This window comes from Helianthus annuus, chromosome 7 (genome assembly GCF_002127325.2).
Source record: "Helianthus annuus cultivar XRQ/B chromosome 7, HanXRQr2.0-SUNRISE, whole genome shotgun sequence".
Classification (NCBI taxonomy): Eukaryota; Viridiplantae; Streptophyta; class Magnoliopsida; order Asterales; family Asteraceae; genus Helianthus; species Helianthus annuus.
Genome location: NC_035439.2, coordinates 9561372 through 9572674, shown reverse-complemented (window position 1 = coordinate 9572674; position 11303 = coordinate 9561372).

The following is an 11303-nucleotide window of genomic DNA, read 5'->3' as shown; positions in this document are numbered from 1 at the left end:
GAAGTCCAAGAGAAGGGATTATTGAAGATCCTTGTTTACTTATTTATTTATGTTGTAATCAAATCCCTACGTGGACTTTTGTTTCTGTACTCAGCCCCTGCGTGGGCTTGTCTTTTTGTATTCTGCCCCTGCGTGGGCATGTCTTTCTGTTGGCCCCTGCGTGGGCATGTTATTTCAGTAGAAGTCCTGTTTAGGGCAAAATTTGTACTTATTTGAATTTGTAATGGAATGATTAATTTAATTTTCATTTTTGTTGTTAATTATATGCATAAACATAAAACATAAAATAAATGAAATATAACATTCCTTTATATAAGATCTACCATTATAATAAAATGGCAATATATAAAAAGGGACAAGACCTAGCCATGTGTCACCTTAAGACAGGGCCAAGATGGTAGTTCCACAATTAGGATCAGATCCATATTAACATCTCACATTAGGATTGTTCTCCGTTTAAATATTAAAAAGAATCTTAAAGGTAAAACCTAGTCTATATGTTATTGCAGACATGGCTAAGACGGTAAAACCTATCCAAAAGATTCAAATCCTTGTTAACATCCGTAGATATGCTAACATTCTTGGCAAAATGTGATTCGATAAAATCGCATAAGTCATCTTTAAATTGGGTTATTCCAATTTCCTTATTTATATAACCATCCCTTAAGGGTGAAATGCCTACGGGCTAAAATTAATGTCCTTTGGGACTAAAGACAGTAGTAGCCTACAACTCCCTGTCTAGAAAAGGTAATGAACTTTGATTCAAACCTTAATACCTCGATTCTATAAAATCCTGGTTATAAATTAAATTTGTCTGTCTGACTAGGCTTTTTGTGCTATTATTATATTATAATAAGGGATGGTAATAAAGGTCCTGAATATGCATAAATAATTAACAAATTAACCAAAATGGTTATTAATGAACACTTCTGTAAATGTCTACTGCTGCAATTAAAAGTAATAAGTTAGTTTAGGTGATTGGATAATTCTGTTGCTCAAAGTTAGACACCCCTATAGACAATTTTTGCCCATGTTACCCTCCATTAATGATGGTATCTCATTTTGTTTTACCTTTAAACTTAGGAGATACTTGTGATATTCTTTATTTTTCTTAAGTATCTTTTTTTTTATCACCTAGACATATGCACCAAATTATCCAGATCTGATGACTGATGCTGTGTACATTGGCTTAGTAGTTCCATAGGGTATTCTATCAGCTACTCTTTATTAGATAAAAATAACCTTTTAAAGTTTATGTAACACTAATAAATAATAAAATGTTTGTGTTAAGCCACCCGCGAAATTCGCGGGTTCTTAGACTAGTATATGATATATGATTATGTTCTTATTGCAATAATACCGATTATAATACGAATTTTGGAGCACTACCCTCAATTATATAACGAAATTGAAATGTTTGATGGTAAAATCGATATGACGAACGGTTTATGGTGTATCGTTATCGCTACTGATGTAATCGAGACGAAGACGAAGACGACGAAGACGAAATACAGAGAACTGCTAATGCTTGAGAACTGAGAACTGCTGATGTAATTCGAGTGTCAGACGTGATTCTTGTATAAATACACCATCTTGCACATGTGCAGCACTTTACCATTACCCTATAACCATCACCAATAATCTACATCCTGCACATGTGCAGCACGTTGCCATTATCCTATAATCATCACCAATAATCTGTTTATCATTTATACAACATTCTTACACATAACATTTACCTTATTAAATATCAATTTTTACCATTTCTTTATTCACTTTTTAACATTCTTTCTATATTTTCAGGAACATTCATACACAATGAAGCTGCTACCATTGTTGCTGGAATTCCGTACCCCCCTATCGATGAAACCAATTCTTATTCCGATGATGAAAATGATACTAATGAAGATACATATGATGATTCTGAATACCCTTCACATACAAATGTACATGAACAACCCCTTAGACGTTTATCCAGACGTCATAATGCACCCAACCATCAAAAATTTGATTAAGTTCGTCGTCAAAATATTGATCATTTTGTTTTATTATTCGTTTTACATTTAATCTAAACTGTTTACATTCAAGTTGCTCACCTACGTTGAACTGTTGTTTACACTTAATTTGAAACGTCTGCGTTCATTTTGATTATGTTGAATTACTGTTTACATTCAATTTGACCTACACGTTTACGTTGAACTACTCGGTTAAACATCATTTAAACTATGTATTCCGATATTATGATTACAAATTCCGATGTTAATGATTGCACTTGCACTGTTTATGATTGCACTTGCACGGGTGATACTTTTTTTATCACTCATATTGTTATTGTTTCTACCAATGCACATGTGCATACATGAATATTTTACCTACATATAACTCGTTTCCTTTACATATACATCAACATATGTAATGTGGTACCCATACATAATAGGGTACCACATACGTATTATCATATGAACAAATATACAATATCTTAAAAAATACATATATTCATTACTACCATGTTTATTATTTTTTATTCATACACAGGTGCATTACCAACATTAACACACTATCACACAATCGTTATTACACATATGCATCACCAGCATATACTATACTAAACAAAATATGACATCCTAAATTAACGAATGTTACCATTCGTAATACATTATACATTACCAATATGTATGTTATATCAAACTTTGCACATGTGCAATACCAACATTACCTCTACCAAATAACATAATACATCATATATTAAAAGACATAATCATCCGTATTGCATGTCCACAAACTACCTACACCTAACATTCGCTTTAGTTCGCAACCTCACACCTTCTACTCTTCTTTCCAATTTCTATGCATCTTCCAACACTCCTCATGTTTCAATGCATCTTCGTCTATCGTTTTCCGATAATTTTTCATCCGTCAACCTATTAATCAAATACATCCTTGCTGTCAATCCATGAGCAGTTTCGAATATTTTTTCCTGCATACATTACATCAATTATTTCATGTATGCACATGTGCAGTAATCATATTACATACAATATGTATAATGCTTATGTTTTAAGGTAATAATGCACGTTTGCATATGTCGTAATACATTCATATTAACTTAATCTGACAAAATATGCACATGTGCATTAACATGACTGACCTTATCAACAGGTTTGTTTCAATAAAAAAATTAACCCTTACCAAATCAAAATTCGTATTACCACCAATCATATTTAACATCAATTAGTAACAAAACTATTATGACAAACTATGCACATGTGCATAACTTTTTTTTTAATGCAAATGTTATTCATGGAAGCTAACCTCCAAAACAGAGGCGGTCGAACCAACCGCTACAGCAAATCGAAAAACAACAACTCAACACAAGAACCTATAGACCGAAACAGAGCAGCCACCTTATATCGAACCTATACCATTTTTCCCAACTCACGGACCTATTTTTGGACCGATTCTTATACCATAAAAACCGACGGACTTAATATTACGGATAATATCTCCGGGAACCTTTTCTTGTTCCTTGCTAACCATATACACCAATTTGTCACGAACATAATGCCATATAAAGCTTCTTTCACTTCTCTATCCAGATGGTAAAACTCAGAGGCAATTCCGATATCTTTAGCTGAAAACAGAATAAAAGGACTCACCTTGCACCACTGACTGATGTGATACCAGACAGTTTACGCTACCCAGCACGAACAAAGAAGGTGTTTAGCTGTTCCATTGCCATCTTCACACAGACAACATTTCACGTCTCCGCCCCAACAGTTCCGATCCCAGAGTGAAGTCAGCGTGGAATACGATCTAAAACCTCCCTCCAAACAAAAATATTGCATTTTTTGGGACCCATTTCGACCATTTCACAACGTGCCTGCTACTGAAATCGGAGCCGCTATACAGGAAGTTCTTTACAGCATGACTGAAAAATCAGAGTCATTACCTCCCAACCATTCCCAACCATCTTTGCCATTGGACAAATTGACATTATCGAGGAGCCCGATCAACTCGTGCCATTACAGTATTTATTCGGCAAAGCTTGGGTTTCTCGAAAAATTCCAAACCCCCATAAAGTTTATATTATCCTGATTGTACTGGTCCGCCATCAGTCGTCGTTTCTCTTGTTCCATTCTAAATATATTTGGGAAACGGGTTTTGTGCATAATTATGCACATGTTCATTAACATGACTGGCCTTGTTAGCATATTATGACAAACTATGCACATGTGCATCAACATGAATGACCTTATTAACCTATTCTATCAAATTATGCACATGTGCATAACTGTATATCACCCAATGCTACCTTATTATCATATTCAACCATGAGTTACAGGTTCATATAACTTCATAATATAATTGATTACATAATAATATAACTACATAACTGTATGTCATAACAAAAAACAACACCAAAATAACAATACATACAAATTATATATCATTTATGAATAAATAATTGAGATTAGTATTCAAATTAATGTGCATATTAACAAACTATGACAATTTATGCATACGTGCATAACTATATAAAACACAAAATCACCTTATTATATTGATTTATTAAGTGAATCCTATTCAAATTTTTGTACACGTTAACATACTATTACGTTTTATGCACATGTGCATAACTATGTATCACACACCTCATTGTCTTATTCAGTGTATTCGTAATTTGTCAAACTTTGCACATGTGCATAACTGTATAGAACATAAAATTAGTTTATTCATGTTTCGTATAAACCTATTATGTATAAGCCTGTTATGTCGTGTTAATGCACATGTGCATTGACTGTATATATCATAAAATTATCTTATTATCCTGTTTCGTATAAGCCTATTCTGCCTTTTCTGTATAAGCCTATTCTGCCGTGTTAATGCACATGTGCATTAACACCACATAACTTGTCGACAGTCATAATTCAGTACTAAAACCCTATCACTTACCAAATCAACTTCCGTGTTGCCAATCATATCCAACATTATGCATATAACATCATTATTTAATAAAAGAATACATAAAACAACACATCAGAATCACATTACACATAGTTCATCACAACATTAGCCCTTCTGTTCACTCAAAAATCTGCATTAACTGTATATATATATCATAAAATTATCTTAGTATCCTGTTTCGTATAAGCCTATTCTGCTTTTTCTGTATAAGCCTATTCTGTGGTGTTAATGCACATGTGCATTAACACCACATAACTTGTCGACAGTCATAATTCAGTACTAAAACCCTATCAGTTACCAAATCAACTTCCGTGTTGCCAATCATGTCCAACATTATGCATATAACAGCATTTCCTTAATAAAAAAATATAGAAACAACACATCAAAATCACATTACACATAGTTCATCACAACATTAGTGTAACATCCTGTTTTGTGAACCAATAAAATTATATTTAAAATTTATAATTTATATATTGTTGAACGACTAAGTACAAGTAAAATGGTTAGTTGAAATATTTAGTTGAAATATGAGAAATCTGTACAAGCCCTGGCTATTATAAGAGACCGTTTAATATTAATAAATAAATATATTATTTTATTTACCTTACTCCGTTTTTAATGAAACTTAGGTTAAAACGTAGATAAAAATATGCTTGTTCTAATGACATATTCATCGTTTTATAAAACGTCATATTTTAAAAGTTATACAAGAAAAACGAGTGAAGCAGCTGAATTAATATAACTAAGCTAGCTAGCTAGCACGTCAAGCTAGCTAGCAAGCACGTCAATGTCCCACATCGCCCAGAAAGGAATTGAGGTGCCTGCTTGCTTCACATATATATAGGAGTTAAATTGTAGGATTTTAGATACACCAAAATTTTAACGGGAACGCTCTAGTATTGAGAATCCCGCGTATACGATACCCCGTTGGGTGTTGTTAGTAGTCGTTTTTGGAGCACGAGTAGGAGGAGGAGTAGGGAAACTCTACATCAACGTGCCGTAGATAGTCTTGAGGTATACTCTCGTTTAAGTTTATGTTTAGTTATTTATTATTTATTTTTAGTAGTTAATATTAGTTTTATTATTAGTAATAACGAGTTGACGCTAACCCGCGCATTGCGGCGGGATGTTGGTTATAATCTTTCATTTACATTACGCCTTGGGGACAAACGACGCGTTCATAGCACGTGCATTCGCCAACGCTGGTGTTGACTACCATATAACCAATCGAAAAGTATATGTAATAATTGTGAACCTGTTGCGGTGTGTTAATGCATAAAAATTAGATCGAGACGTAAAACATAGAAAATAAAAACTAAGTTGACCTAGTAACCACGCATTCTAATGGGCTATTAAACGGAAAAAATAGATTAAATGTTGATCACACACGTATGTTAAAGCGTCTTAAATCACAAAATTTAGATTGAAACGTAAAACGTAATTTTTTTTAAATTAAATTGAATTCATTTATGTGTTGCTAACAGTTAGTCTCAGTCATCATTAAGAATTACAGAAAGGCAATTCGATATCATAATTGTATAGTTTTCTATGTAGAAGTAGGAACATTAAACAATCCCATTATTTAATTAAAAGAATCTATATGTCACTCATATTATACAACTTGTGTATATCAAACAAATTATGTATATCAATACTTCACAACAGAGGATGGTAAAATATAAATTGCCCTCTAAATTTTAATCACAACTTCATATTTTTTACCAAACTACAAATTCTGCTAAAAAAGGAAATTAATGTACCAAAAAGATAATGTTAAAGTTCTAGTAAAACATGGGTTTCACTTTCAAAATTACAACAAGTGAAAAAAACATTCATCCATAGTAATATCATGACAGAGATAATGTAAACACAACTATGAAAGCATGGAACCGTAGCACGTTTTGATTCTTGCTCCTCCATAGTGTTGGTGGCAGCGAGTAATCTCCTCGCGGCTTCTCTCTTCTTAGCCGTGTGCCAACGAATCTACCCAATGGGCCATTTCTTTTTTATTTCCGCGTTAGTGGACGTTTTATTCTTGTAGCACGGTGGATTACAGTGGTGGGGGATCTGATTGGTTCCACTTGTACCATCACCCTCACTTATATTTTAAAACATGATTGTGATATTGATGTGTTATTACTATGAACAAATTTTGGCAGATAAATCCCAAGGATGTTACCGGAAGTCATGATGGTTTCGTAAAAGATGCAACGCATCGGTTTATGGCTTTACAATAAGTTGCCCCTCTTCATTGCTTGGTAAACATTGATTGTGAATTTAAGTTGCGCCTCTCCGTTGCTTGTTAAACATTGATTGTCAATTTTGTAGCGTTATTACTATAAACAAACTTTGGTTGTTAAAAATCCCAAAGTTTTATGGAACGCACGAAGAAGACTATATGTTTCAGTTCCAGGTGTAATCAAAACGACGCGCCGCCTAATCGTGTTTGATCATCTTCACAATAAGATATGCCTTTTGATGTTTTATTACTATAAACCCATACCAATGATGGAACACAGAGACATTCAATACCAATGTAATTTCACATGTACATCAAAGAAAACTAATGATTTTCTTCAGACGACGACATAAAACAAAAAAAAATTGTATTTGTAAAAACAAATTAACCATGAACTTTAAACATACTTATCGATTAAATGAATCTGCACCGTTAGTTGTAGATTGTACAAACAAAAAATCACACACAAACAGTTAACATTAAAAGGAATGTGTTGTTCATACCACACATGAGAGAACCGAATAATCAGAAAAGAATAAGACGGCACCGGTACCCCTTTTGATCGTCTTCTTGATTTGATTTGTTCTTCACAACCTTTGATATGATTCAAATTTGATGGCCCTATAATCGGATCAATAGACGCGTATGAATCAAGATGAACACGAACAATTAAGAAGAACCCTACCGACCCTATTTATACCCACCGGAGGATGTTACCGGAGTAGACACAACGGTTCCGTAAAGGATGCGACGTTTCGGTTTAGATTAGAAAAGTGGGGGAGAAGGTAGTTTTTGTGTGGGTACAAAGTCAAACGGTGCGTGCGTACGTGGGGAAAATTTTGGAAAGTAGTGTGAGTTATGACTTTACGATACAAAGCCAAATGGTGGTGCGAAGCATTGCGCCTATTCGTTGTTTGTTAAACCTTTCGTTGCTTTTTGTATTATGGGTATAATATATTAGTGGTAGTAGTGTTAGTATTATTTTTAGGTACTAGGGTTATTGTCAGGGGCGGGTATTGGGTAGCCTAGCCTTAGTTAGACATGGACTGGTCAACCATGCTTAAACAAGGTAGGGTTAACCAATATCCAACCATGATAATGACTAGTTAGGTGTACCATTACCTAACTTAGGATTATGTAAATTGTGTCAGGACCTCGAGATAGTACCTGATCATACTAGCAATTGTATCAACGGTTAGCTACTAGCAAGAGGTGAGTTTTATGAATGCTTTTCAAATGTGAACATGCTTGTCCTAAACTGTAATAATATGGCATGACTGTTGTACGCCTGTATATAACCTGAGCATGACATACACATGATATTTGTGGTCCCTTATACGTGCCGCTACGGCGGGATTTGTCGGTACTACACCTGTGGTGTAGTGGGCATTAACTGTATGGTTATGTAAGTTACGTGGTAACGTTGGGTTACGATAACATGGGCGTGTACAAGTCATGATTAAATAATGTGAATTGTAAATTGTGTATATTCATAAACTCACCAGTGTAATATCTGACGTCTTTTAAGCATGTGTCACAGGAAATGATGGTTAGTCTTGGGCGGGTTGTTTATCTCGGATAGGCGTGACTAGTGAAATAAAGTATCTCAAACTTTCTTATCTGGTGGAAATTTTGCGTGATCAGCTAATAGTAATTTGACTAAACTTTGTACCTTTAAGCTTCCAACTTTTGTACATTACCGTTTGTATCAATAAAGTAAGTGTTTACTGGTAAGTTGGTATCAATTGTGTATGGTGCATCCTTATCTGGGTGTGGTGTCGCAGTTGGTATCAGAGCCACAGGTTTTAGCGAATTAGGTATTTGGTATGGATACCTAGGCTTCAACCTAAGAGAACACGCCAGTTTATGTAATTTTTAGGATGCTCTGGCTGACTTTGAAATACGAATAATAGATAAATCCGGGTATGAACTTACTAAGGATATAGAGTCATTAGAAAATACCCATAGTAATAATTACAACCTATAAATCCTCATTTCGTTACCACTTTGTACACACTGCCCTTAACAATAATTACTCGTAAATCTTGTCTTCTTTACTCGTTAGGAGAAAATAGTAATAATAATAATAATAATAATAATAATAATAAAATCTAAAGAGTAAATTACAAAAATCGTCCTTTATGTATGTCACTTATTGCAAACTGTGTCCTTTGTCTTCAATAATTACAGAAAACGTACATGATGTTTGCAAACTCTTGCAAGTTATGTCCTTTAGCCCTAACTCAGTTAAATTTTGTTGTTAAATCTGACCAAATGAACCTCACATGACGGTATTTTGTGGTTAAATCTGACCAAATGAACCTCACATGAGAGTAAAATGACCAAAATACCCTCATGTGGGGTCCATTTGGTTAGATTTAACCACAAAAAATTAACTAAGTTAGGGCTAAAGGACATAACTTGCAAGGGTATGCAAACATCAAGTACGTTTTCTGTAATCATTGAAGATAAAGGACACAGTTTGCAATAAGTGACATACATAAAGGACGATTTTTGTAATTTACTCAAATCTAAAAGATAAAATGTAATACGTATATGTTGTATACATGAAGTGCATATATATAATTATACTTGTGTATTATTTGAGTAAGTAACATTTCTTCTCAATCAAGTATCATAGAGTAAAAAAAAATGAAGGCGGCCAATAGCTTACTTCATTGTTAATATAAATAGATGACAACCTCCTTCATACAAATCATACACAACCTTCTCTCGCACATAAAGCACATGAGCAGGTTAATGTTTAGTTAAACATTAATTCTTTTAAGTTTCAATATTAAAAATCTTTACTATGATTAATTAATTTATAAATTTAATTATAGTAAAATGTTCATAGTAGAGTTATATTTTCAACATGTTACATTTGAAAAATATTGTATTATGTGAATTAATTATTCTAAGTGCTCATTAATAAATAGAATATTGAAGTAGTATTTTTCATGAAAAATAGAGAAAATGTCGGCAGAACCTTCGGTTAACAACAATCGTCAACCTAACCCATCAGTTAATCCTGCTCGTCATAGCGAACCTGTACACTTAGGAGATGACACGATCGATCGGATTGCCGTCCGAGTTGCGCAAATCCTTGCCAACGCACAGGGACGCGAACGTCAGAATACAGAATGATCAGGGCAATCTGAGGGAAGCACTACACCTACACCTACACCAACTCCACGAGAAGAACCTCGCCCGGAAAAGAAGGTAGATGATACGAAAGTATCTAAAGCTATAGAAACAGAAATCTCTAAAGAATGTAATTACAAGACTTTCATTTCATGTAATCCTCCTTCATTCGACGGGAAGAAAGGTGCTATTGAGGCACATGAATGGCTAAGTGAGGTAGAAGCCATTCTAGACGTCAGTGATTGCCATGAAAGAAATAAAGTTAGGTTTGCTGTTCATTTGTTTAAATCCGAAGCCTTATTTTGGTGGAGGATACAAAAGCAAACTAGAGGTGATGATCTGGCACATCGCCTGAGTTGGAAGGAGTTTTCAAAACTGTTTACAAATTACTTCTGTCCACCAAGCGAAACTGACAGAATAGAAAAGGAATTTTTGCATCTTGAACTCGGGAATAAGACATACCGGGAATATGTCACCAAATTCAATGAAATGTCTCGAATAGTGTCTTACTTGGTGAACCCTGAAGAAAATCGTATTCGAAGATTCCTGTGGGGACTCCCCACAGAATATCGCACGTTTATCAAGTCTACCAAACCAACTACCTATCATGATGCGGTAGAGGCTGGGGCAACTATCGCCACTGAGATCCAACAAAAGAAAACCCCAGAAACTATCCCGAAAAGGAAATGGGAAAACTACCAAGAACAAAAGAAACCCAATTACAGAAATTTCAAGAGGCAATGAGGACCCCCACCTAGGTGCCCAACTTGTGGAAAAGGACATTCCGGTCCATGTAACCAGTTAGTTTGTAGAAACTGTAAGAAACCTAGACACAACTATCGTGATTGTAGAGAGCCACGTAAGTGTTTTAAATGTGGAGAGACAGGCCACTATAGTGATAGCTGTCCTAAGAGGAATGAGGAACCTAATAAAGCAAGAGGGAGAGCTTTTG